Here is a 23,589-nt window from a genome sequence, read left to right as displayed (position 1 = left end):
GGACTTTTACACTACGTTTTGTGAATAAACTGTGTTGATGGTGTGATAAATAAAGGGGGGATAGCTCTTTTTGACGGACACTCAGCCAGCCAGTTAGCTGTAAAATCCCTCTTGGTAGCTGTTCTTTACTTGCTTTACCTGTAAAGAGTTAAAAAGTCCCCCAGGTAAAGGAAAAAAATGTGGGCACCCGACCAAAAGAGCCAATGAGAAGGTAGAACTTTTTAAAATTGGGAAAGAAACTTTCCCTTTGTCCGTTGTTCTCTGGGCTGCAGAGACACAGGCAGTAATGCTGTAACCAGCTTTTAAGCCAGATATGATTATAGATTATCAAATCATACCTCAACCCTGCTTATCTGGAGCCTCAGATATGTAAGTAAAATTAGGGAATGTCTAAAAAGATGTGATTAGGGTTATTTCTTTCATTTTCTTTATTTTGGCTTGTGGATCTCCTCTGTGCTAACCCCAGATGCTTTTGTTTGCTTGTAACCTTTAAGCTGAACCTCCAAAAAAGATATTTTGGGAGCTTAATATTTGTAATTATTTCTTTTAAGATCTAGCAAAAAGCCTAAGTTCCAGATGTATTTTCTTTCTTTTTGTTTTTAATAAAATTTATCTTTTTTTAAGAACAGGATTGGATTTTTGGTGTCCTAAGAGGTTTGTGCATGTTGTTTGATTAGCTGGTAGCCACAGCTAATTTCCTTTGTTTTCTTTCTCAGCTCTTTCTGGGGGGAAAAGGAGGGCAAGGGGTGAAAGGGCTTGAAGGTACCCTACAGGGAGAAATTCCCAAGTGCTCCTTCCTGGGTTCAAAGGGTTTTTTTTTGCATTTGGGTGGTGGCAGCATTTACCAAGCCAAGGTCAGAGAAAAGCTGTAACCTTGGGAGTTTAATACAAGCCTGGAGTGGCCAGTATTAATTTTTAAAATCCTTGCTGTCCACACTTCTGCACTCGGAGTGACAGAGTGGGGATTCAGCCTTGACAGATGGACTGGAGGATAAGCTTCCAAGAAGTTACTAGAGACTCAAAAAGAAAACTGAGACGAGGGGCCACTTGCAGGGCTGCTCCAAGGCCACAGAGGGTGCCTGGAAGAAGGCCAGGTGTTTACAATCCTAATAAAAGAGACCATGTTTTGTCTATATTTATAACCAATTTTTTGTCCTGAAATATCACTCACTGAGGAGGAAACAAATTTATTTAGATTATTACGGCTGAATGGTTCTGTTGTATACATGCTATAATATATAATACTGAAAAAGAATTTGGATAATGCTGTAAAACATAACCCATCACAACACACAATTTCTAGTTATTAGTATGAGCATTCAATAAGATGCAAGTCAAGAAAGACATATACCCTTTTCAATACTTTGCAGCAAAGTATTCCATACTAAAATATGAAACTCAGCTCAACTGTACACATGGAGCCAACTAACCATTTATTTTAAAGTGTGTGTGTGTGTGTGTATTTGCGCACGCACAAATATATGTATGGGTTTGTATGTACATATACACTCAGACACACACACCAGTCTCAAGCTCTGCTCACCTCTGCCCTACATTAAAAAAGCACAATCACAAATAAAACCTCACCAGATGTCCTCAACTCAAACCAAACAATAACCAAACTAAGATTAACTCTTACCAGGCCCCTCCAAAAGTCTAGTTAAACAGATGGGTCTTGCAGCAAGCCCAGAAGGTCAACAGATCTGGGGTATTTCAAAGGGTGATGAATAAATCCCAAAGTTAAAGGCCCCTAAAAAGAATGTTCTGTCAGCAGTCCCCTCTCTTTTACACTTAGAATAACTCAAAAACTCAGGAGGCTTTGTTGATCTCAACTCCAGCAGCTGGGTAAAGATGCACAGGCCATTTAGGGATTTATAAATCAAACTCTCAACTTTAAATTCCACCCAGAAACCAACAGGCAGCCAGCACAGATCCTGTAATGGCGATGTCATGCTCCCACTGATACACACCTCTTAAATATGGACTTCTGCCTTCTATGACAGCTTCAGTTCCCAGATTGATTTAAGGTATAGCCCTCCAGTAGTGTTGAAGTCACAAAGACATGGGTTATGGTAGCAAGGTCCCTATCCAAATGAAACAAATGCACTCCTCTGGCCCCAGAGGATTGAAAAAAGCTTTCCTAGTCATCACTGCTATCTAAACCTCTAACAGAAGCTGGAGACTCCAGCAACACTGTCTGACTAAACACTGGTACCACAGTAAAGTACAGTCTTCACCATATTCTCTGGTTGCTTCTCCTAACTCACCAGCATTGCCTCATCCTTATCTGGACACACCTTCAGAAAGCTATGTTGCATTCACGTCCCAATCTCCAAAGGCCATAGCATATCCCATATACTCACAAATAGTGAGTTTGGAGTCCACAATATTCAGCTCCACTTATAATTACTTCCACCTCGTATGGTTTTGTCTGATTTTCCCACCTTTGCATCTCAAATTACAGTACATATAGCTTTATAGTTAGTGTTCTCATTGCTGAGATGATACTATGGTGATGGCTGCAATATAGTGATTTAGACAGATGGATCTGATATCAGACTCCTAGAAGTATGAGAACTTACAACTCAGGAAAATGCATTTTGATATCACAAGAATCCCTGCCAATCAATGAGAATGCTCAGATGGACCCAAATATTCATAAAAGAGGCACAGAATTATACAGAAATATAGTGATTTATAGCAGAATTTGAAAAGTTCTCTAGTTTGTCAGACTTCTCAGGAATGATCTTACTGACAATATTTAAACGATACCCAGTACTGTAAATGAACAACTGCAAACATCTGTTACACAGCAAATCACTGACAAAAGCCTTTTTGTATAAAAGCCTTTCTTTCCATACAAAAAAAGGTGCTAAAACTGAGATACTTTATTAAAGAAAACAATATCATTCCCCCACCCTGGGTGACCAGCATATAACTGTTGGAGTAGATAATTTTTCCAAGTGGGAGATAGTAATACATGTTTAAATCTCTACACAGTAAACAGTTTGAACAGATAAAAGATGACAGCTCTCAAAAAGACCAAGTCTCTCAAGTTGCCGATGATAAAAGCAATAAGATAACAGGTGCTGTTCTGCCAAGCCCCTTTAATATTTTGAGAAAACAAGATTGTTTCTCCTACTGAGAGAAAGAGAAAGACGGAGACTAAAGAGAGAGAGACTACTGTTGCCTATAATAATTCTGCTATATGAACAGGGAAAAGTAAAATTGCCATTAATGACCAGCAGTTGTGGTGAGAGGTGTATCGATACAGCCAAGCAATGTGAGGTCTTACTTTTGGTAAACTGTGCTTTTCAGTTCTTTCCTGATTAAAACAAAAATTTCCATCCCTGGTTTACTGATCTTTAATGGTTATAGAAGGGATGATGTGAATAAATATTAAAGGATCTGGCTTTACAAAATATAAGGATCAATATGAAACAAGGCAATAATTACAGCAAAGGATTTGAAGCTAGTGAAATATTCCCAAGGTAATCAATAATTTACTGGAAATATACCTTAAGCTTTTTCTGTACGGCTACTGTAATACAATGCTTTAGCAGTTTGCTTTCAAAGTATGCTTTTGCATTTCTGATATATTTCAGCACTGTTGTTATGCAAGATGGGGAATCATTCATTTTAACATGATCCTGAGCATATTATCACAAAACAGAGAGGCTACCATTTCACTGATTACCAATTAATTATCTCTACAGTATAAACCATTTGCAGCCCCTTGCTGCATACAAATGATTTATGGCTGAATCTGAAATTACATATGTACTAGAGTCTCTTAAAAAGCATTAGTCAATGCTTCTCATTTTAGCTTAAATTTTTCCCCTCCTGCTACAAAAGGTACAGCACTTGTTCTTTTTAACTGCTAATAAAAGGTTGTTCATAGCCTCTTTGAACTCACAACACTGACAAAAACAGAACGAAGGAAACTTTAGCTATGAACAATTACTCACAGCATTATATTAATTCATTGTTCCATTTTTCTTTTCATCTCAGACTGCCACTAAACAATTGAAATTACTGTAACCCCCACCTGAAAACCACATAGGACTACTTCTGAAAGCAAAACACATATTAAAATTACTACGCAGTTTTACCGAGTTTATCTAATAACTGGGTTAGCTCAGCTGAAGCCACATCACTCACCGAAGACAGAATTTGCTTGAACAAAAGCAGAGAGACCAGGCACTAAATGCAGCTTCTCAAGATTCTTAATACAAGATTCTCCTGTCTGCTGTTCAGTTCACACTTGCCTTTATAACTAAGCAAACCAACAACATTCAATTGCTGAATGAATTATAACACAGTAGCTCCCAGACTCTCATATTTTACATCACAGGGGGTGGTCATCCAGCACACACACTGCCTGTGTACATATATTGTTATAACTCATCCTGATAAACACATCAGTGCTGGCAGAAATGACAGTAATTGGTGCTCAGGATGTACAAGCACAAACCAATAGAATATGCTCCCCTCCCTCAGCTCTATGCAACATCTCCACCTGTCAATCTTCGCACCTTGTTAAGGTGGAATCGTCAGCCACAGTTCAGGGTGGGCGTGTGATTTCAAAATTTGGAGGAAAATCTGATAATTTATGCAAATACTTTATTAACCTAACAATACAATAACAATCTGCACGGTTTAATATTAAATGTATCTCTAATAATTGACAGGCATACTTTTCTAGCTCCTTTTTTTTAAAAAACCAAAAACTTTGTGTTCTTTTCTTAAAGATACAGTTCCTGTACTATGACTGATAAACCCAACATCCATAGCTTCTATTAGCATGAATGACCAATACATATCTAGACTCCCTTGATATTCAGGGGAGAACAGACTTCAAAATATCAGCCCAAATAGACTCAAAATGAACAATAACAATTACTGGGTGGTACTATGTGTAAATTTCAGACAGTTCTTATAAAATATGAGTAAACTTTATTAATAGCCTTCACATTTTGACAGTAAATATTTACAATGTTCTCAGCTATTCTGTCTGAACTGTCTTCTGTTCTGAAGAGTCTTTGTATTAATTTTTTAAAAATAAATAGACAAACAAAACTTGAGAAATACTAATAAACTAAACAACTAACCTGAACAATACCAGACAGGACTAAGTATAGCAAAAAACGAATACATTATTAATCATTGTGTATGGTACAAATTAGCATTTATAATTAACTATTATCAAGAAAAATGGGTTATGATATTGATAATACCCAGTAAGCAACCAGTCACTTAAGTACTCGGGGAAAGGACTATTTTATCTATTTTTGAGATCTTTATGGGTCTTTAGATCTTAGTATTCAAAAAAAATCCAGTTATAAAACATAGGGAAATTAACATTTGTTTGGGTGCTTCCTTAATGTGTATGTGAGATTTAAAAGTTTAACACCGTTAACCATTTACCGTAGACCCTGATCTTGCATTGGGAACTGACATCATGGACCCCTGCACCTTTAGCCCATTTCTTTCAGCAGGGTCCATATAGGCCTAGAGGTCTGTGTTATTGGATCCCAAGGCAGGCTTGAGGCCTTAACTTTTAAATTGACAATATTGTCACCATTTTAGCTGAATTACAGATTATTTGGATGTATTACACATTTGAACCAAACACAGGCTTTCTATACCCATATTCATGCTAAAGCTATTTATGGGAATGGTGAGTATGTGCCAATGAATTTTAACGAGGATGAATTTCTGTTTCTGCTTTCCACAGGTGGTGATGCCCATCAGGGCATGTAGGGACCAGGATGACTCATTGGAAATCTGATCCAAATTGTTTCACTCTTCATATATTGTAGAACTGCTCCAACATTTGGTGCCAGGCTGAGCGGTTCTGGTTTCAAAGGTAAGCAAAATAGCTAGTGCACAGTTGTTTGTATGATTGAGTGACAGTGATAACACTTAATCATACAAATTAAGATGCATCAGATAGTTTTGGGCATCATTGGGATGTTATTCCATGAACAACTGGGCTGTGGAATGTAAATGCACTCTGTGGGTGGCAACTCGAACCAGAAACCCATTCCTTCCTCTCGCCATCTGTAACAACCAATGTGTGACATGCAGTGGGAACGTGGCATCTCATTTCATGCATAGTGAAAGCAAGTACCTCTATATTTATTCCTTCTCTCCCCTCCACAGCTGCCTATTCCCCTCTCCTCATTTGCTGCTCCTTGGCCTCTTCAGTCTGGCAGGGATAATCCACTCCATGCCAGAGCCACAGGCATACTTCTCCATAAAGTACTGGCTGTTACAATAAAGACTTCCCTGCAGAGAAAGCTGTGGATCACTGGATGGGGGAGATGAAGGAGAAGGGTACTTCAGCAGTGCAGCAGCTTTTCTTTCTGTCCCAGGAGGAGACAGACAACTGAACATCAATACTTGAATTCCCCAGTGGTACTAAACAGTGGATCCCCCAGTATGGGCAGAAGAAGATTCTAAATGACAATCACTGGCTTTATGACAAGGCAGTTGGGGGATCTGTGCCATTGGATTTAGACTCATGGAGCTACATTCTACTCTACTGATCAACATATTTAACTTGCAAATTACGGTGGTTCTTTGTACAGCAGCCCAGTGGGTTTCTTGCTTTGTAATTCACCAAACACAATGGTCACTTATCAGCATGCCCCTATAACGTATTTATGTGTTTCCTCTGTGCCCCGTTTTGACCATCCAATTCTGATCAAGCTGCCTAATCATTTCACCAGACCTAATACAGACCATTATAGTAACTGTGCTTGGAGTTATAGAAGTTATAGGAGCTATGCTTGGTTGAAAGAACAGAACCCAGTTACCCAACCATATCCCAAAGACCCAAACATTCTCTATTAAAATATTTTATTGACCAATATGGCTCTTACTATCACAAAATAGCTATAGTATTTTAATACAATGAACCACACCTCTATTCAGTGTACCATGTAGCTGCATTTCAAGGCCACAATGTAGGTGGAATGCACAGTGTAAAGATTGTGGTGTAACATACTTTCCCTTCAATGGGGGATATGTCACATGGCAAGAAATGCTGAAACCCCATCCCTTAAAGGCAATTTCTATTGCATTATGCTGACTTGCCCTATCTTTCTACTGAGGTATTGCTATAGCCTACACTGCCACAGTGTCTAAGAGAATGATACTCTGTAAAAGATGAGCAAAATGAAGGCTAATATTTTGTCATTCACAAAGTCTTTCTTGATCAATTACCTGCACTGATTTCGGTATCCAGAGTTCCAAGGCAGTGTCACAAATACACATTTTGTTCCTGAATGTTAGATTGCACATTCAAACACTCTGGCTTTGCTGAAAGATGTGTGAAAACCATGTGTGGCTGCCAGGCCGTGTTCTATTGGCTGTACATCTGAGGAGGCTCAGGAGTGTGACTTATTTCTTCAAAATTACTTTTAACACACAAACTCTAAATTGGCTCCAAAGCTGCCTTCTTCAGAGTGCAGATTAGGAATGGTTTAATAATGAAAAAGGGAAAGAAGAAATTCCCAGTTGTTTCCAAGGCAGGACCTTTTGCAGATTATGTGCCATTATAAACATTAAAGACAAGCAGATTATAATGAATATTTGGCTGCAAATGATGACTGCAAATGAGGATGCTCTTAAGTGCATTCACGCATCATCAGAGGAAGAATCCAGGGTATTCTGCTCAAACAATGTAAGTTTTAACCATATCAGCTGAAGAAGTTCATCCATTACTTAAGAGATACATTGATTCCATCCAACAAAAGGTCACATATCAACCAGTATAGTAGATAACTTCAACTAGGCAAAGCTTGCTCTCAAGTGTCTGGAGATTACAGGAGTACAAATAAAACAAATGGGTACCAACTGAAATGATTTCCAGGTAATCCAGGATGGCATGGATAGGTGCGACACCTCATACCTTTGCTGCCATCGAGTTCAGCTGTAAGTAGGAATAGAATCTATATATTTTTTCAGTACAGAAATATTGGCCTCTGCCCCTTGAGCTAAGTTATCTTACTAGGGTTCATGATACACATTTGTACATTAAGAAAAAAAAAATTATACAATTGAAGAAGAAATCCCCACTCACACTTAACAGTTAAGTTCCTTACTTCTTCAAGTGATATGGCAACAAACTTCAAACTGATAAAAGGAAATACATTTTCCACACCATAAACCTGAGGAACTCATTGCCACAAGATATGATTGAGGCCAAGGATTTAGCAGGATTCTGAAATGGATTGGATATTCATATGGATAACAAGAATCTGCAGAGAATCACAGTTACAATAGTAAAGATTAAATTAAGAACATAAGAACGGCCATACTGGGTCAGACCAAAGGTCCATCTAGCCCAGTATCCTGTCTTCTGACAATAACCAATGCCAGGTGCCCCAGAGGGAATGGACAGGTAATCATCAAGTGATCCATTCCCTGTCACTCATACCCAGCTTCTGGCAAACAGAAGCTAGGGACACAATCCCTGCCCATCCTGGCTAATAGCCATCGATGGACCTATCCTCCAGGAATTTATCTAGTTCTTTCTTGAACCCTGTTACACCAAAAATGTTTTGGAAGGGCTTTAAAATCTCATACTTCAGAATATAGGCCCAGCACTAATCAGAGTTAGGAAATAATTTCCCGTTGATCAAGTTATATAACTGACTAGTGCAGGGTTTCTTGGCCTTTTATCTGAAGCACCTTGTATTGGCCAGAGTTGGAGACCAGCTACTGAACTAGATGGAGAACTGGTCTAATCCAGAACGGTAATTCCTATATTCCTGTGCTTTCTTATTTAATATTCTAGGTCTATATTTTTGCTCTGTTTGACAAGTCCAGATCTTGTTCACTATGACAAAAGCAGAACTAGAAACTTGAAGATTAATGCACAATCTAAGGTTTAGCCTAACCAAAAGAAGGCTACGGGGAGATATGATTGCTCTCTATAAATATATCAGAGGGATAAATATCAGGGAGGGAGATGAGTTATTTAAGTTAAGTGCCAGTGTGGACACAAGAAAAAATGGATATACACTGGCCATCAATAAATTTAGGTTTGAAATTAGACCAAGGTTTCTAACTATCAGAAGAATGAAGTTCTGCAACAGCCTTCCAAGGGGAGCAGTAGGGGCAGGGGTGGCTCCAGGCACCAGCACGTGCCTGGGGCAGCCTGATGGTCGCCATGAAGGCAACAGTTAGGCTACCTTTGGCGTCGCACCTGCAGGAGGTCCGCTGGTCCTGAGGCTTTGGCGGTAATTCGGCGGCGGGGACGCCAAAGGTGCAGGACCAGCAGACCTCCTGCAGATGCGCCACTGAAAGCCGCCTGCCTGCCGTGCTTAGGGTAGCAAAATACGTTGAGCCGCCCCTGAGTGGGGGCAAAATACTTAACTGATTTCAAGACTGAGCTTGATACATTTATGGAGGGGATGGTATGACGACACTTCCTACAATGGCATGTGCCCCACTGGCGACTGCTAGCAACAATTATCTCTAACAGCCAGTGATGGGACACTAGATGGGGAGGCTCTGAGTTAATACAGAGAATTCTTTCCCAAGTGTCTGGCTGTTGGGTCTTGTCCACAGGTTTGGGGTCTAACTGATCACCATATTTGATGTCGGGAAGGAATTTTCCCCCAGATCAGACTGGCAGAGACCCTTTTGCCTTCCTCTGCAGCATGGGGCATGTGTCATTTGCAGGTTTAAACTAGCGTAAATGGTGGATTCTCTGTAACTTGAAGTTTTTGAATCATGATTTGAGGATTTCAGTAACTCAACCAGAGGCTAGGGGTCCGTTATAGGAGTGAGTGGGTGAGGTTCCATGTCCTGCTATGTGCAGGAGATCAGACTAGATCAGGAGTCGGCAACCTACGGCACACGTGCTAAAGGTGGCACGCAAGCCGATTTTTGAAAGAACGTGGGGCGGGCTGAGGCGCTCAGCCTGCCGCCGCTCTGGGGTTCCCACTGCTGGCCTCTTGCCAGCCGGGATCCTGCCGCCGGTCCCACTCAGCGCCTGCTTCTGGCCTGGGTGAAGGAACCCCAGGCTGGCAGTGGGCTGAGACGCCAGCTGGCAAGAGCTGGCAGCTGAAACCCCAGAGGGGGGCTGGCGGAGACGCTCAACCCACCCCTGAAACCCCAGAGCTGGGCGGGCTGACCCGCTCAACCCTTTGCCACTCTGCAGTTCCAGCTGCTGGCCCCTTACCAGCTGGGATCCCCGCCGCAGTCCCACTCACCTTGCTTCCAGCGCAAGCCCCTACCAGACAGGGTCCAGGCTTCTGACCCTGCTCAGCCCTACCAGCCGCCAGCTCCACTCACCTCAGCAGCTGATCTAGGGTTCCAGCCGCTGACCTCCTGCCAGCCGGTTATCAACTTATAACTCAGAAGCCTGTGTACAGCTTAAAGTATCTAAATACATGCCACCAGACATTAGAAAACTCGGCAAGGGCGAGGATCACACTAAACTAATAAGATCTGCATTTTAATTTAATTTTAAATAAAGCTTCTGAAACATTTTGAAAACCTTGTTTACTTTAGATACAACAATAGTTTTGTTATATATTATAGACTTATAGAGAGACCTTCTAAAAAATGTTAAAATGTATTACTGGCATGCGAAGCCTTAAATTAGAGTGAATAAATGAAGACTCGGCACACCACGCTGAAAGGTTACCGACCCCTGGACTAGATGATCATGATGGTCCCTTCTGACCTTGAAGTCTAAGCTGAACACATCCCAGAAATGCATATCAGTATATTAGTAGTTTGAAATGTATCAGATGTAAAAGATATGGTTGATGCATTATGGGATACACACTAGTAAGGGCCTTGCATTCTATCCAGTAGAGGGCAGCTGTGTTCACACAGAATTTCAGGATGCATGCTTTCCAGAGGACAATAGGATAATATGAGATCAAAGTGTACTGTTGCACAATGGGTGTGCAGAACTCCCTAAAGCATTGCATTCCAGCTGAGATCAATTACAGTTCTGCAAATGAACATACATAATTCTGCAGGCTGCTTTTAGCCCCTCAAAGGCATAATAAATTTCAAATTTTGGAAATCTGCAGTCTGAATATGGAAGAGAATTTGGTCCTCCAGAACTGGTAAGAAAAAAACTATTATCTTAAGTGCAGATGCAAGACTTCAATGCTATAAGCTACCTGGTGCTTTGCAAAAATAAGCGGTAGTTATAATGTAAATAAATGTAATTGCCACATTAAGAATACAGAGCAATTCATTTCCTCTCAGTGCCACCTACTTATGATTCCCGTTAAGAATAATTTTCAAATAGAAGTTTCATTTCTTTTTTTAAAGGATTAATCCTGATGAGTACAAATGAATACAACTACATATTTAGATTAATTAGTAAACTAGTTTGCACAGTGCTTTTTGAAGATGAGGGGAGGGATAGCTCAGTGGCTTGAGGATTGGCCTGCTAAACCCAGGATTGTGAGCTTAATCCTTGAGGGGGCCACTTAGGGATCTGGGACAAAATCAGTACTTGGTCCTGCTAGTGAAGGCAGGGGGCTGGACTCAATGACCTTTCAGGGTCCCTTCCAGCTCTATGAGATATATAGGTAAAGCACTGTATAAATGCTATTTCTATTCTAATATTTTCTGTTACAGTATTTTTCTTCTCCCATGTAACATCCCCTTTTGCACAATGCCAAAAGATCTCAAGCCCTCATCTCAAATAATAACTTTGTACAGCTAGTCCACCTTCCTAATACAAGTTCGGAGATACTGCCAGGATAAGTGAATGAGGTGGGACAGTCAATAATACCTAAATGAACAGACTCCCAAGAGTGTGACTCCAGCTGATCAAAGTCAACACAACAAAAAAGAAAAGCCTACTTTACTGGTGAAAAAGGCAGCAATCTCTTGATGGCTGCATCGTACCTCAAGAATATGAACTGCTCGATTAATTAATTAAGAAGAGCTGAGAAGAGGCAGGAAGGACAGATGACAGAGCTATGCTCCCTAGAGACTGGCCATTTGAAAAGGCTCCCTCAATGTGATCTGAAAAGTCATTTATGACATCTCCTGAATTGTGGCCCCATGAGCCTTGAATGTTCTATCAATCCATTTAAAAGCCTATAGATTTTCCAATAGCAATCTGGGCCTTTTCACTACTATCTTTCTTCTACATAATTTATATCAACTTAATTATTTAAAAGAATTGGGAACCCAGCGGATATGGTTCAGGATTAGTTTTTAAAAAATATTCTTTCATGTGTCCTTTAACTCCTTGTTTCCCATTGTTTTCATTATGTTGTTCCATTTAAAACCAGACAGGCGGCACAAAGCAAAGCAAGCTAAATGACAATTATTCTGGACTGACTATAGCCATGAGCTGGAACAGTATCCAAAAATCCATGCCACATTAACTAAAAGATTACATTCAATTACCCAACACACAGCTATCCTGGCATGTATTCATGTTAACAAATGGAGGTACCAGCACTCTGTTCCTCATAAACAGGGTAAAGGGAGCTAACATGCAAGGGGTATGTTTACATGGAAGAAAATGGTAGAGTAGCTCCTCCATATGTATACTACAGGGTGGGCTCTGTGGGCCAGGGTGTGTAGCCAGATTGGGGACAGAGTGGAGCAAGGAAGAGCTACGTGGTATACTCCACTTGAGAATAGCAGTTGGTCAGATTGCCATGGATTCTAATGCTTTTGGATCAATAATTATTTCCCCACAGAGGAAGTAGCAGGAGTATAGGCACCAAGCTGAGAGAGACAGTATAAGAATCTGCATAGTAGAGACTGGGATAGCTATGAAGAAGGAGGTAATGGCAGCCCTGTTAAGGAACTGGCTGTGCTATCAGCAGAAAAGGGTGCATGGAGGGCATATAGGAATATCTTTAGGTCTCAGTTAGAGATCCACAGAGTTTAAGCCTGAGTTTCCCATGCACCATGGTATAGGCAGCCCAACCTTTCCCCCTAACAGGACAACTTGCTGTGGTAGCATAGAAAATGTGGTAAATACTTTTAGAGTAAGTTTTCCCCTGCTTTGTTTTTTCCTTCAGGAAGGAAGAAACGGGCCCAAATGACTGAGGCATGAAAACAGGGAATGAGAGCAAATAATACACAGCCCAGCTTTCCCCTCACTAAATCTGTGAAGGTCACATGTCTTTTGTTTTCCATTATTCTTTAATGACTCCATCAAGGTATTTGTAAGACCATCAAAGTGAGGAATTATTCAGGAAAGGAAGAAATAACTGCTCTGTTGGGATATGTCAAACTCTCCCTCTTCTGTCTCACAGAACTGCCGTGGAGCTCAACTCAACAAGAATTATCTGGAGTCTTGCATACTTCATAAGGCTTCTGAAACTGTAGAAAGTGACAGTCTTGGCTCTAAAGCAGGTTAATTAATGTAGCTTCTACTGAACTCATTTTTGTTAATTATACCTGGTGACACACTAGTGAGCTTGCTTCTGGTGGACTTTCATGTCCAAGTTATTCACTGTGTTTACGTGGCACTCAGCAGACATGAATGGCAATTTTTAACTCAAAATACTCTAGCCTCAGGCTGGGAAACATCCTGCGTGTGTGACTGCAAATGGGGAAGGACACATTAATCACATCACACTTTCAGTTATTTTTAAATACCTAGCAATTAGCTTCTATAGACACTGAGTTGAGTTGAGCACTTAAGGAAGGACAGCCATCTTGGGGGTTGTATATCTAATGATTAGCCGAAGGACTTGAATTCATTCATTTGATCCCCATCTCTGTCCCTGAACCACTGCACGAATGTCACCTATGTCTTGAGGCTTAATTAGAATTGGCAAAGTACTTTGATATCTGTCACTTAAAAGTTATACATTAATGCTTATTATTGCTATTATCAATGAGATAACAAAACAGGAGTGATTTGATTGATCATCATTAATTAATACCACAAGGCTTACCAGGAAATGAATAGGGTCTGCATGTTCTAAAACTAACACATCCTGATAACATTCAGGCAATTGTGCAGCCCTACGCAGCGCTTTACTGTGCCTGCCACTCTGCAAACTGGCCCTCTAGTGCATGTGCTGGAAGAGCTCTCCTGTCCAAACTGTCTCTCCGGTGCTGGTTTATTGGCCTATATCTGAGTTGCAGATCAGTAGTGGAGAGACAAGTCACATGGGGAATGCAGGCCAGGGACAATAGAAAGGTTTAGACATTAGGAAAGATGAGAATAATTCTCTTCAGGTAAAAATCTGAAACTGTTCCACCCTTGCTGCTGCTAGAAACCATCCCCTGATTTCTAAAACAGAACCCCAAATTGTGACTAATTGAAAGATAGGCTCATGGTTAAAGCACTCACTTAGAATTGGGGCACTCTGTGCTCAAGTCCCTGCTCTACTGTATGCTTCCTTACGCTAGTCTCTTGTGCCTCAGTTCCCTATCTGCAAAATGGGGACAGGTGTTGTGAGGATAAATACATTAAAGACTGCGATATATAGTACTGGGGTAGAGGTGTTGGTCCCAGGATACTTGAGAGACAAGGTGGGTGAGATAATATCTTTTACTGGATCTTGTCTCTCTCAAAGATTGTGAGGCGTTCAGACACTACAGAGACAGGGGCCATGTAAGTACCTTAGATAGACTGTAGTGAGGTGGTCACCCGCTCCTGCCCCGAGGGATTTAGACAGCCCTGGGAGAGGGCTGTGCCAGGACAAAAGCTACTAGGCTGAGTGGGAAGCGGGCTCAGCTGGGGCCATACCCCAGTTAGGGCCCAGCTGGCCCTCTAAAGGCTTGAGACAGGAACTCAAGCAGACAGTCTCTCTCTGGCTATAGAGGGAGACAGGCCTGACTGCAGGGAGCTAGAGACAGAGTACCAGAGTGGAGTAGGGCTGGGGAAAAGCAGAGGAGCTGGGGAGCTCCAGCCTGGAAAGCCCCAGGCTGCAGCCTAGCATTGGGCTAATAGGTACTGGGGGTTGCAGAGGGCAGCCCAGGGTAGGCAAAGGCAGCAGGTCCAAACCCAACCTTGCCAGTGATGAGTAGGCTGATACTACAGTCTGCCACAGGGCGCAGGGGCTAGACAATGACTGGCAGTAGCTGTATACTGAGGCGAGGTGGGGATAGTGAGTGGAGGTTCCCTGGGGAGGGGAGACCCTAAGACTGAGGGGTTACTACGAGGGGGCAGCACCCCAGATAACAGAGCACCGGATCCAGGAGGGACATGGGGGCCAAGTGGTAGCAGGACACCGGCCTGTAGAGAGCGCTCCAGTGGCTGAAGAGCTAATTCCCTGAGACCACCAGCAGGAGGCACCACAGGGGTGAGTCTGCACTCTTACATAGATCTAATAATACCCTAAAACCAACTAGTTTGGTACAGGTACGTGATCCTTCCTGCCTTTCAAATAAGGCAGTGACTTTCTTAAACCATCTCACTCTTCTTTTTCCCATAATTAGAAAAAAATTAAACTCTTAAAAAATGGCATCCCAAATAATACATGCCATTCTAAAGGACACATGAGGACGCAGAAAAAAATAACACTTCTGCCAAGAATGGGTGCATATTAACGTCACTTGTTTTAGCTTCATCCCAAAAGTACACACTTATAGTCCTTTTTAAAATAACTCCTTTTGGAAATAATTGGAAATGTCACATTGGAATGAGAAAAATAAAATAATAAAGTGACTGTGAGGTGAACATGTATAAAGTGGGTAATGAATTACCCATGCTATTTTGTCTCTATCCATCCCAAAAAGGGTATTTAATAACAATAATGCATAAAAATGTAATAATATGAAGAAACTGAATTGCTTTCATGAAAAACAATATGATCCCTCAGATGAAGAACACACGCTACAGCTGGACAGAGAGGGTTGGATGCAATAAAGAACATAGCTCTATACTGTGATTTTAACCAACTGCATACCTTAATATGTATAGCACATGTCATGGGAAGGGGCACCTACGGGGCCCCATGGATATCATGGTATTCCATTACATCATCATCAAAACCAAAGACACCCACATACACAGTCCACGTTCTGGGCACACAAAAGATAATGATCATCACTATTTTAGTTGCATTTATGCATTTGGAAAGTACCCCAAAGTGCCTTAAATGAGCAAAGAGAGCATGTCTGGATTTTTATCACTGCAGTTTGTCTGATTTATCTCCTTAGTGGATAGCACAATGGATTGCTGTACATAATTATTTTTTTGCCATTGGAATCTCATTGGAAACCCAGAAAGCACAGAAAAATTGCAAATATTGTATTATTTTGTATTGTATAATTCCAAAGAAGAGTTTAGATATTTAATAATGTTCTGCTGCAATGTGACCAACTGAAGCTGAGCAAATAATCTGGAGTGAATTTATCCTCCTTTTCTGTTTGCAAATTGTTCATGAGTAGGTCATGGTTTTCCTGAATTTATTCATTGTTTCAAATAATAACGGAATAATCCCCTATATTAATTCTTTGTCTAGAGATTGATTATGAGCAGTTTCTTAGGATTTGATGTTTAAAATCTGAGAAGCATTGGGTAGTTCTAAATGACTGCACAGGTTATGTGCTACTCTGTGTGATCCCTGACTAGAGGAGTATAACTCTTAGAATCAGATTTCTTGTGCAAATATTCATTTAAAATACGGTATTTCTGCAAATATTACTGCCAGTATACTCATTTGCCAGAATGTACAGGACAACTAAATAAGTGGGGTGCAAACACAGATGAATCAAGGACAGTCATTTAGTCAAATGGACAGTCTCAGAAAAGGTTATAGAAGTATTTGCCCAGCTATTCTTAAAAGCCTATGAAACAGAGAATGATGCACTACAAGAAATAAAGTTACAGGTACAGTCTACATTTTTCTTGGTGTTATTCACTTTTCATATTAATACTCAGCATGATGATAACGTAGAACTCACTTTATATCCTCTGTGATTTGTGGCCAAGTGATTTCCAAATGAAGCGTAAGGTGTTGGATTAAATCTACAACAGCCATTAACTTCTTATTGACTCCCATTGATAGGGTACTGTAGCCCTAAAGGATTTTGGGGCCTGCCTACCTGACAGTCCTCCTTTCTTCTTATGCAATTTCAGTAAAAGACACATTCCCTGTTCTGAATATTTTAGTTACACATGTCATAGCGAGAGATAACAAGGCAGCAAGCTATGAGAGGCTCCAATTGGTCTTTAATATTGAAGTCAAAAAATGCCCTTACAAAACATATAATCATCATCAGACAGAATTGCTAGCCATGCTTTACAACTGGGAAAATATTTGTATGGGATGCCAATTTTCTGACGAAGGGCTACTATGTTTACAAGTGAACATTGTCATAAGTAGATAGGTAAGGTAAGGGTTAATTTTCTTTTACTGTAAAGGGTTACAAAGGGAACCAAACACCTGACCAGAGGACCAATCAGGAACCCGGATTTTCAAAAGTAAGGGTGGGAACCTCTGGAGGTTTTTGGCTTTGTTCTGTGTCTTTTTGTTTTCCTCGATAGTATTGGGCTCTATCAGCCTGGTTCCCATTCCTGAGGAGACCCTTCTTGCCTCCTCCCAACTTTCTGCGGAGACCCCAGACCCGACCCCTGGTCTCCCTATCTCAAACGGAAAAAAGTTCCTCCCTTGTTCTGTTATTGCTCCCGCTCCTCCCTGGGTGAGCCTGGCGATGCAGTACTTATCCGTGAAGCAAACAAGGGGTAATCACCTCCCCTGAGGCGATGCTTCAAACCTAGTTTTCCTTATAAGCCCAGAGGGTCTGGTAATTGACAGATCTTAAATGGCACGTAGAGATTATGATAATCGCCGACGTGTTATGTTTTTCCTGTATTGTGTGAATATAGTGGCAAGTAAAGTTCCTTTTTAAAAAAGAACCTGGTATGAGGTTTTGTTTTCTCTGGTGAGGCTCGAGTAGTCACGAGAGCACCGTAACGAATTGATACGGTATGTGTGTGTGAGGAATGTCTCACACTGCATTTTATGCAGTTAGCTTTAAACTGAGGTTTGGAAGGCATCGGCTCATACTTCTCTGGCAAAGAAGGGGGAGGGGGTGATTACCTCTTTGTTTTAGCCCTTCACGGAGTAGTTAAGTACTTGCATCGCCCATGGCTCACCCAGGGAAAAGGGGACCCAGAGAAGGCGGGAGCAGATAACAGAGGAAAGACAAGGGGGAGGAACTTTTTTTTCCCCGTTTGAGATAGGAGACCAGGGGTCTGGGTTGGGGGTCCTCCAGGGAAAGTTGGGGAGGCCAGAGAGGGGTCTCCTCAAGGATTTGGGAACCAGGCTGATAGTTTAGCCTCAATACTCTGGTGGCAGCGAAATAAGATCCAAGCTGGGTATAAGCTTGGGGAGGTTCACAGTAAGCACCCAGATTTTGTACGCTAAGGTCCAGATTTGGGAAAGAGTTTACCACAAACATGTCTTATGCTAACTAACACCAAAGAATTATTTGATCTACATGGTAAGTAGTTACAGTTTTGATAGTAGTCAGAAAAATTCATTTTTTCTTTGTTTTATAACTGTTTCTTTAATTACAGTTGAGAGGCAACCTACTACATCAGGGCATGAACGTTATTAGGGCAAGGATAATTGTGCACATCACTTGCTAAGGCTACGTGAAATTCAGTGAAAGACTCATGAACTTAATCTTGCCAGAAGCTTGTATATCTTTAAAGCTTCATTCTGCCATATGAAAGGAGCAAATGACAAATTTATTCACTGTTAGTAATATAGTTTGTCCAATTCTTTATATCCAGAGGTCTTTGATTTTAGTCAGAATGTATTAATGGGTTATTTTACATTTTGACAAGTTTCTCACATTTTTTCAGAACTAATTGGTGTGTGCATGTATACACATGAGCGTGCACATAACGATAGGAAGTACAGCTGGTTGGAGAAGGATTGTTTTGTTTCATGAGGGAGTTCAATATTGCAGAATTAGGTTTCATTCCAATTATAGGGCTGCCCACAGGATTTAGGGGGCCTGGGAAAAAGCACTTTCCGGGGCCCCTTCCACAAAAAAAAAGTTGCACTATTATAGAATACTATATTCTCATGGAGGCCCCTGCAGGGCCCGGGGCAAATTGTCCCACTTGCTCCCCTCTCTGGGCGGCCCTGTCCAATTAAGATTGAAAACCAAAAATTTCTGTTTCTTCTGTGAAAGGGAATGGAGCCCCAGCTCTGCAGCAGTTGGCCTAGCTGACTGCTGCAGAGCTGTGGAGTTGCAAACCCTGGGGTTTCCAACCACTTAGATACTATGGTGATGAAGGACATATACATTCCTAGATAGCTATACAATGTGTATTTTGTATATCTATGATAATGAACTCATTTCTTTATAGTTTTTAATAAAATGACAAACAATGACTGACAATATTACACTAGCTATAGCATGCAAAATGTACACTATTTCCTATCTTAGAAAAAGCAGCTCCTTCAAGATCTTCAGTGTATTCTGTTTTACTATTTACATAGCATGAAAGAGGCCCTGTGGTTGACCTTTCATCTATTTTAACTTGCCCTTTAATCTATTCTATTTCTGTTTTAGAATATGGATATTGTAAGAACTAAGAGGAAACTAAAAAGGAAAATATGTCTCTCTGCTAGCAAAGAATAACCAATTGTTTGTAAGTTATTCCATATTTCACCAATGAATTGTAACTCTTACAGGGGAAAATTACCAAATATACAGTTTGCTTTCCATATTGATTCAATCTTTCCATCATAGTACGGTAGTTTGGTACATTATACATTCCATATTATGAATAACAACATTTTCCCTTCTGCTGAGTGGTGGTTAATGTTTGGGAGTCCCTTTTCATTGGGAAAGATATCGATCATGCTGAGACTCAGGATAGTTCCTCAGACTGTTTTAATCACAATATCTGCACAAGTCCTGTTTAACACTACAACAAAGCTTCACAAGAGCGAGCTGGTGCGTGAATTAGAATGGAAGGCAGGCCTTCTCTCTCAAGATGTGGTTCACAGTTTGAATGAGTCTGGGAACTTTGAACATCTGTATGCCAGCACTTTCCAGTTTGATTGTTCTGCTTGCAGCATTTGTGGCCCCACCACCCTGTGCTGGGAATGCCACTCCCTAGAGCCACACCTCCTCTCAGACCACTTTTAGTCTCAGTACTGAGCAGGAATTAATTGGGACTTGGGTATTAGCCACTTAACCTTTCGCCTGGTTGCTCTGCTACACAAAGAAACACCCTAGCAGGGTTCAGCCATAGCCCACCACTGTAGCTAGCTTGTCTGGTGTTCTTCATTCAGAGCAGAGTGCCCTGTCCACCCACATATCCCTTTAATACCTATGCTCAGGTGAAAGACGGGGAGGTATTTTTCTCAAGGTACTCTTAGTTTTAACCCTTTGCAGAGAATTTCATATCAAATGTTTATATAATAAAATAGTAAAATTCAACAACATTCATTTACTTATCACCTTTGCTATGGTAGCGTTCTACTATGGGAACACCTGTAAGTATTCATGCAGTTGTACTGAAAACCCATTTTCATGAAGAGAGAATTCCTGCAAACCTCCACCCCATTCACACACCTCATGCACACTTAATCAATGCAGACATTCATATATTCAATGCATTCTCATTCATACTTAACCCATGCAGTTGTCTTTAAGTGTATCTAGCCTGCGCTCAGCCCACATGTGACCACAAACAACAAATATAATGAGAAAGAAGTCACCTTTTCCCTTTCCAGACTAAAGTGGAGACCAGGCTTTAGAGAATACTACTATCCTGGTTAAGTCTTGACTGTGTCCAGAGGTGAAAAGCTGATGCCTAACTAATTGGAATCATGTAGACAGTACATTTATATTTGTTTTCTAAAGTGTACATTAAAGCCTGGGAAATGACATACTCTCATGCACATTTTGAAGCCTAGCACATAAGAAATGTTTACACAACCTTCAGCCTTTCAGTGTACTTTGAACTATGTCACAGAATGCACTGCTTAATTATAAACTGTATTTATTTGATCAAATCATAAATATGTTTTTGTTAAAAGGTCTATGTCACAGCTGGCATTTCCAGCCAAAGGTTAAGAGTAAATTAGTTAAACAATGTTATCAGACTATAATCCTGCATTCATTAGGCTGACCTTTCCCACTTGCCAACAAAAAACTCAAGAAACGTGTGTGAGACAGTGATCCTTGCACTGAAGGACGTTTCCAGATTTGTTACAGCAACACTTCAGACTTTCAAAGGGGGAAACCATTTTTTAAGTTGTTTGCAGATCTATTTGCTGCAGAAGTCAAAAGAAGCTGCGGAAAAAAATCAACTGATTTGTAACAGTCTAGTTTACTTCAGGATTCATGAAAGGAACGAGCTGAATGTTTACTAGGGTGACCAGACAGGAAGTGTGAAAAATCGGGATGGGGGTGGGGGGTAATAGGAACCTATACAAGAAAAAGACCCCAAAATCGGGACTGTCCCTATAAAATCGGGACCCTTGGTCACCCTAATGTTTACAAATGCCTGCTGAGTAACAGATCCAGAGTCACATCAGCAGGCAGTTCTTTGTGCAAATCTCTGCAGAAGTACTTATATTTGTGAACACATCTAAACACTGCCCTTGTCCAACAGACTCTTCCCTCTGTTTCATAATGCACAGGGCTGCCTATCAAGCTGAATGTCAAGAATCTGAGTTCAGGAAAGCAGCCACAGTTTTCCCATCGACACCTAAAGCCCTAAATAATCTTTGATGGGGTTTTGTTAAATGGTGTGTTCACTTACTCCAGTGGCTCCCAAGCTTGCTGTGTTGCAGCTCTCTCGCCTCATTAGGATTTGGTGGATGCGTGCTGTCTGCACCCTATGTTCCTTTGTGTCATGAACCAGGCACAGTTACCACCATTCTCTTTTCTCCCCCACATCCAATTTCTACTTCCTTCTCTCAGGTTCTTTTCAGCCCTATTCTCTTATCAGAGAGGATTAATTCAGGCTGGCTACACAGATAGCCTGAGCCTGCAGCTAGTGGCCTCTGAGCTGCTCCTGTGGAATTGGCTGTGTCATGCAGGAGCAGGTAGGGAAGGTGGATAGCTTTCACAGAACCACCCACAGTGACAGAAGGACAAGGTGGATTTTAGGTCATGTCATATTTCCTTCCCCTAATTTAATCCTCCAGGATTGACCACCCCACAAATTGAGGAACATTGATTTACAGTGATTTACTGTAATACATATTACAGTTAATATGTATTAATCTCACATATAAAAACCTATGTAAATGTATGCAAATTGGGCATACTAACAAAGCTCAGCAAATAATAATAAATTAGTACATCAATTAGGGGTGACCCTCAAATTCCTGGCATGCTGCCGGTTCAGCATCCAGCGCAGCAAAGGTAGTTAAAGGGACACTACCATGCCCTGTAGAGGTGTGACAGATGGCAGAATCCAGCCCAATCTATTTTTGAAATTGGGTACTTATTAACTGTATTATAACACTTCAGATTGTTAAAATTTATGGGGGGGGGAGTCTCATTTACTTTTTAACCGTTATGCTTTTTGTTCATATTTTGCCGTTCTTTCAGCTCTGACACTGAAAACAGATGTCAGTTTAACTTTAGTTTCTAGCAATTTTACTTTCTATCCCTATTCACAGTCTATCCCTATTTAGGCAGATACTTAAACTTGTGTTCCACAAACTTCAACAGGACTTAAGCACAAATTTAAAGTCAAACACATGCTTATGAGCTGCCCTTAATAGGAATGCTCCCCTAAATCAGGCCCTATGAGTTTCTCCCACTATTTTTTCCCTCCTTTAGACTCCCTGGGCCACCCTTCTTTGCACACAGGCATGCTTGTAACCAAAGATTTAATTTCCCCCACGACAGTTTTATGAGGGTGGATTATGACAGTTTATTGTACTATGACTGCTCATCGTCTCAACTGCTTTGGGGAGTATTGGGAGACTGCTTTAAAAATTAAAAAAAAATATATAATTACTATACCTGTTCAAAGCCTTTGGCACTCATGCCCCAGGGCTTCTACATGGGATACAAGACCAAGACTTCCCACCATGCAGGAAGGGGAGAATTTTGCAATCAAGATCTACTATGTGCTGCTGAGAGGAGAATTCTGCTTTCTTTCCTTGTGTGTGGCTTGCTTAACTTGGGGAAGAGTATGCACTATACAAAACAACAACATTATATTACTTTACAAAGCACTTTATGTGTGCGTATAAGCATTTCAATTTGCTTCTGGTTAAGCAACTGAAAAGAAGCTAACCCACTTTTAGCTACAATGAGATTTTAGTCTTTATTTTAATACTATCATTGATCGGCCTTTCTGCTTCCCCAGCTATAGGGGCTGATTTATAATCTGGTCTTCCACCTGTCTCCTTGTCTGTGCCTGCTGTTTTATGGGCGCAGATAATGATGGCAGGATGTCTAAATATCTGATTGTGTCCATCAACACAGACATTTTAAATAACTAAATGACACCAATTACACCTGCAAATCATTGTGGATACAAAATTGCTCCTGCAATCATTTGTACCCACAAACTCAGATAAGGAGATTGGGGGGAAATAGAAGGCTTAGTTTTCAAAATTTAGCTTATATACCCTGTTCTCCTCTTCAATGTAGGCACGTGACTCCCAGAGATAATCA

The 23,589-nt window shown here is 40.9% G+C and overlaps 1 protein-coding gene across 17 annotated transcripts in view; it reads right to left on the bottom strand.

Annotated features, from left to right (window-relative positions):
• The window catches only part of DLG2 (discs large MAGUK scaffold protein 2), a 1,558,615-nt gene that overhangs the window by 181,364 nt on the left and 1,353,662 nt on the right, over positions 1–23,589 (bottom strand). Inside the window, exon 1 of one of the 17 annotated variants that reach the window (XM_032770661.1) lies at positions 4,162–4,399. The exons of the other annotated variants lie outside the window; for them this stretch is intronic. The gene's annotated coding sequence lies outside the window, so the exon portion shown is untranslated. Of the gene's footprint in view, positions 1–4,161; positions 4,400–23,589 lie in introns of those variants that run through there. 17 annotated transcript variants of the gene reach the window in all.

This window comes from Chelonoidis abingdonii, chromosome 1 (genome assembly GCF_003597395.2).
Source record: "Chelonoidis abingdonii isolate Lonesome George chromosome 1, CheloAbing_2.0, whole genome shotgun sequence".
In the NCBI taxonomy this organism is placed as follows: Eukaryota; Metazoa; Chordata; order Testudines; family Testudinidae; genus Chelonoidis; species Chelonoidis abingdonii.
The sequence above is the reverse complement of the archived record's forward strand: the minus strand, read 5'-3'. Positions and strand labels throughout refer to the sequence as shown.